Source organism: Thalia democratica, chromosome 7 (genome assembly GCF_965202585.1).
Source record: "Thalia democratica chromosome 7, ktThaDemo2.hap1.1, whole genome shotgun sequence".
In the NCBI taxonomy this organism is placed as follows: domain Eukaryota; kingdom Metazoa; phylum Chordata; class Thaliacea; order Salpida; family Salpidae; genus Thalia; species Thalia democratica.
Window position 1 is genome coordinate 58,425,069 of NC_139171.1, and position 6,012 is coordinate 58,431,080.

Consider the following 6,012-nt stretch of genomic DNA (forward strand, 5'->3'; position numbering starts at 1 on the left):
TAAGTATTTCGCCGTAAACTTTATTACAACGTAGAAAAGTGCTTTTATATTTTTTTAAGTTAACTAGGTTTGACGGTTTTCAGTTGTTTATTCATTGAATAGTTATAACTGCTATCATCAGCTTTCTAGCTATTTTTAGTAGAGCTGAGATTTTAAGTTTTAAAATGCTGTTTTATTGAGTATTCATGCAACTTGAATTATATTTTTAAACCTGTGAAAATCCTTACAAAAATAGAAAAATTCTTATTAACTTAGTGTAATGGTCAGGTTTTAAACTTTATATCTTTCATTAAATTCCAATAAATATACCTTATAATAGAGTACGAAAGGTCAAAATTTAGTTTTATTACTTTCTAATAAATTAATTCGCTTTTAATTTTTTAAACTTGACATAAATAGTTATATGATTTATTAGTTATATCTAGCATGTTAAATTTTTTCCTATTAAAAAAGCCTCTAACACTATATTTAGAAAAGTAAACATGAAAAAATATTATTTTCAAATTTATTTAGTTTTATATTTATTAAAGACTATATAAAAGTTTGTAGCTGGTGCTTTTAAGTCATTTATTTTATATATATTTTTTTTTAAACCGAGTGTTTAATTTAGTTTCAATAATAAGACAATTTGTTTTAATTATAAAACAAGGAGATTAGATGTTTTCAGGTAAATGAAAAATATACATCTAAAAACATTAATTTATATATTTTGTTACAAATTATACAGTAATCTTCCTTTATTCTACCAACATATGTTTCTGTGTGTCAACGAATCAACACACTTCAACTGGGTAGTTAATAGGAAAGATAACTCAAAGTTATAACTCAAAGTTATCTTTCCTATTAACAACCCAGTTGAAGTGTGTTGATTCGTTGACACACAGAAACATATGTTGGTAGAATAAAGGAAGATTACTGTATAATTTGTTTTTATTTATATTCCAGTGAAGTTACTTTACTAGGATCTTTTATTAGCAAACAATTAAAACTATATTTTGAACAGTTACATTTTGTTACTCAATTAAAGTTGTTATAACGATTCATTATAATTTAACTATTAGTTAAAGAAACGACAAATGACATATCAACCATAATTGTGACATAAGCTTTGCTTATTACTTTGTGCAACTAAACATTTATTTACTTAAGTTTTTCGTAAGCAGCTTACAAAAATGGTTTGAAATATATACATAAATATATTTACAGCTTTCTTTACCAATTGAAAAACCTAATTAAAGTCATATATTCTTAGAATATCTTAACATCAACAAATTCAATTAAAAATAATTAAATTAAAGTCATGATTTTACATATCTGGTAAACTTTTTAAATTTGCACATATTTTATTTTGTAAAAGTTTGGAGTTTTGAAAAATACAAAAACGTATATAAAAACTTAAATTATACAAATCCTTATATTTTTGTAGCTATTTGTGAACTAAATAACAAGAAAATTACTAAAATATGTTAGAGTATATAAACAAATTATTGATAAAAATGTTTAAAAAAACTAAATTTTGTTAAATATTATTTTTCAGTTATACTTATAATATCTACAAGAGTTTATTAATGAAATCACTATCTTCTTTTAACATTCTTTTTTAAGTATTTGTAAAATATTTGCCAAAATGTAACAAGACTTAGAAAAATATTTAATTTAAATATTCTGATAATTATAGTGTAGTAACTTAAGTGTAACATTGTACATTTGAAAATAATCTGATTACATAAAGTTTTATCGTTTAATTTTTTTTATATAACCGTCAATGTATATAAACAAAAAGTTATGAAACTTAAAATAAATTTTGTGACTAAAATTCATAAAAATATCAACGTTTTTGGCAAATACGAAAATAATAGCAGCTATGGTTTAATTATTTTGTTTTCATACAATTAACGGTTTAACTAACGTAAGAAAAAATAGTTTGGTTTTTTATGTAATTGTTTAAGTTTATTTATGTAATTCATAAAGTGATTTAAATTTTTCTACTAATAATATAAAAAAAATCATTTTAATTTTGATTTGGTTGTAATCTGTTTAAATATAATACTGAAAAAACAAAAACGTATAAGAGTTTATTAAAATGTACTAACAAAATAAAGAAAACACTAAAAAACTGATTTTTAAGGAAAATTATATGCATATAGCTTGTTTAACTACTAGTATAAATACTTGTTCATCATTTTAGATTTAAGTTCACATAACTATGTTTAAACTTTTAAAAACTTGGTAATTTCTAAAAAGTTGTTAACAATGTCTTAATTACAGTTGTTTACCGTTCTTATTTCATCTACTTTAACCTAGAAAAACATTTATTAATAGTATTTTTTATAATAAGTTTGACTAGAGTATTAATGTTCTACTTTTTATACATACAAATCTAATATAACTCTGTAATCGTCATACTTTTGAAGACAGAACGTTTCAAATATCTACTATTAGTTTAAAGAATATTTTATAGAAACTAGTAATATAATAAACTAAACAACTGAAGTAATATTTTGAAAAAAATATATAAAAGATTCTTAAGTAACAAACAATTTATTTAATAATTTCAAAGTGAATTAGCTCACTGTGTTCGAATAACATGTATATATATGTATACATATTTGTTCTATAAACATTTTATATGGTCACTGCATAAATAAGATATACAGTTTTTATTGATTCTATAAAACAAAAACTTTTAATGCAAACAGATTAAATAATATGTGTTTTAAAAATTTATGGTTTAAAAGCGTTTATTTAAACTTATTCTTAAAACAGCTATAGCTACATATAATTTAAGTTGTGTTTGATAATAATTTGACCATTTAAAAATAGTTTTAAATAGCATATGTAATCAAAAGTAGATAAAAATAGTTTAGGCTAATGTTGATTACATAAAACAAAGGATAGTGACAAAATAAATCAAAGTTTTTTTATGATTTTAAAAGAAAAACGTATCGTAAGCAAAAAATCAACTTTATATAAAACGTTTTAAAATGTGATTTAGTTATAATAAAAACTATTGCGTATAAACATACGTATTACATAACTTTCTTACATAACAAATTTTATTACATAAAAGAAGAAAATATTTTAGAGAAACCAAATGTAACAATTTTTTAAAACCACTTACGCCATTAATCAAGTTCTTACGGAAATTGGTCAATTTTTATATTATATGATACTATACTATTTATAAAAACACAAGCTAGGTGTGAAAAGAGATCAGTTTTATGAAAATAAAAGTTTTTTAAGTAAAACATTGTTGTAAAATGGTTTCAAACAAACATTATTCGTATAAACAAATAATATAGCTTCAAGTATATTACTTAAGTAGATAAAATTTGATACTTTACAGTAGACTAAAGGCGTTTATCTAACTTTTTGTAGTTAGGTATAATAAGCATAGTATGCAACATTAAAAAATACACAAAAGTTTTTTTTCTATGTAAATAGTTTTATAAAGTAAAACAACTGTGTATTACGTACAAATATTCTTGACTAAGAACTTTATAAGTAGGAAAACTTGTTTGATATATATGGTTTTTCAACAATAAAAAAATCGCTCAAAAATTTTGGTCTAAGGACCTGGTGTACAAAGGAATCTTTCAGTGAAGTGAATAAGTATTTGTTGATAAAACTCAATAAAAGTATTTTTTAATACTTAATGTTAATGATTTTCATAAAAAAATAAATATGCTTGCTATTTTATGTTTTAACAACTATTAAAATAAATTATTGACTTATAAAACTAAGCATTGTGGGTAAGTTACACAGAAATTTGATATGAAATAAAGTTAATTTTGCATTGATTATATAAATATAATTTAGTTTTTCAATAATACTTAATTGCAGATTTATGTTTTAAAAGATTTACTTAAACCTGTTTAAAAACCTTATTAGTAAAAACAGTATTTTAAAGATAACTAAATTGCTTTTTTAATTATTCAAAAATTAGAACAATTTATAGACTAATAAAATCTGCTTTTTTACTCTTCTTTAGGCTGTAAAGTAGGTCAAATTAGTTTAAAGCTGGAAATAATTAGAAATATGTTAGCTAACTGAGGTTTCGTATTTATTTTCACAACTGTACTCTTTTCTAGTAAATTCAAAGTTTATCAGATATATAGCGAGGTTTTCAGGTATGATAAAGGTAATTAGAATTTTTATATGGTAGTTAAGAAAGCAATATAAAAAGTATTTAAAACTCCAATAGTACTGTTTTTACACAAAAAACATTTTATTTGCAATAAAAAAAATGCTAAAATTTATTTTAAATAAACTTTAGAAAACCAACTAGTTATAAACACAAAAACTAAATCAGTTTTTTCGAATTTGACAAAAAATATAGTTGCGTATCAGAAATAAAAACTTTTTACTTTTATAATAAAATTAAAAAAATATTTTTTAAACAATAGAAAATCATCAACTTTAGTTAACTATCTATTACACAGTTGTCTTACAAAAATCGTATGTTAAAAGTGTTTTAATAGGATTGCAGCTTTGTGTTTACAAACTAAAGTCATTCAAACTAAGTTATTTTTTTTTAAGCTGTTAATCCAAATTTTAATTAAAAACATTCTAAGTTCAATTGGAAAGAAAACCTGCATATACAATTGAAAAGTTTAGATCAACGAGAGTTTAAAAGGTCTTCAATTATTTAGTATGTTGATCGAAAATTTGAGTAAGACATTTTTATATAAATATATAATAAAAATAAGATAAAACAAAGATTTATAGTTGTTCACAGAATAAATAAAATAGTTTTCATGTACAATTTTAGATAATATAAAATAAATATAAAATTAAGCATTTCTTTAAGAATTAAAATCACTTTAATGTAAACTTTTTATTAAAATACAGTTTAGTGTTTGTGTAAATAAACAATAAATAAATTGAGTTTATACAATGGCCTCTTTAAAATATAACTTTCTGTAAATTTGATTCTTCTGATTTGATATTTATCAATAATACAAACAAAACAGATTAAATAAAATATCTTGATTTTTAAAAGCACAGAACACTTAAAAACACAATTTTTTGAGCAGTTTAATGATAATATCTTATTAATTTATCATTAATTTGTAAATTAGAATATTTAAATTAAGGAAGGAATACTATCTGTTAAAATTATCAAACTTGTTGTTTTAAATATTGAATAATAAAAAAAAATCAAATAAATTGACATTTTAAAAGTTTTATAGCCAGGTAGTTGCGTAAATTTTGTAATTTCATTTTATAAATGAGTTTTAAAACTTGATTACAGTATAGATATTTGAAAATATTTCAAAAAAATTCATAAAAAACAGCTTAACTTTATTCATTGAACAGCTTTTGCATAAACTGAAAATTCTACAAGTACACAAGTTCTAAATACTTTAGTGAATAAGTATTTTTGTTCAGTTTTTAAACAGTTTAACATTGGCATAAATTTACGTAAATACTGATAACCAGCTTTAGAAATCATTAAAAGGTGTAGCTTATAACTATTTAAAAAATTGTTTATTTTTAATATTATTTATATTAGCTTTTACCTCGTTTGTTGTATTGAAAAAATCCTCAGCTACTGAAACGTTCATTAGTTAATAGTCTTAATATTAGTAATATTTGAAACGCTAGGCTTTGTAAAATAAAATTAAAGTTAAATTGTAATAAGTCAGCCGAATTTCTTGCAGCGATGTCTTAATCATAAGCATCATTATGAAACATTGAACTTTGGTACTTATGTAACTTTGGTACTTAGTAGTTTTCTTTGTATAATAGTATTACAAATTATAGAGTTAGTATTACTATTATACAAAGAAAACTACTAAGTTATATAAACAAAATACAAAACAATTTTTTTACTCAGTTGCTAGAAAAACAGTAAGTAACAATCATTTTGAAAGTAAATTATATGTAAACATTGCTGAAAGTTCTATTATTTTAAATTTAGTAACTATAACTATTAACTTAAACTGTAACTAAGTTTGATGAATTTTTAATTAGAAAACATGTATTTTAGATTGATATTTTTATGCAACT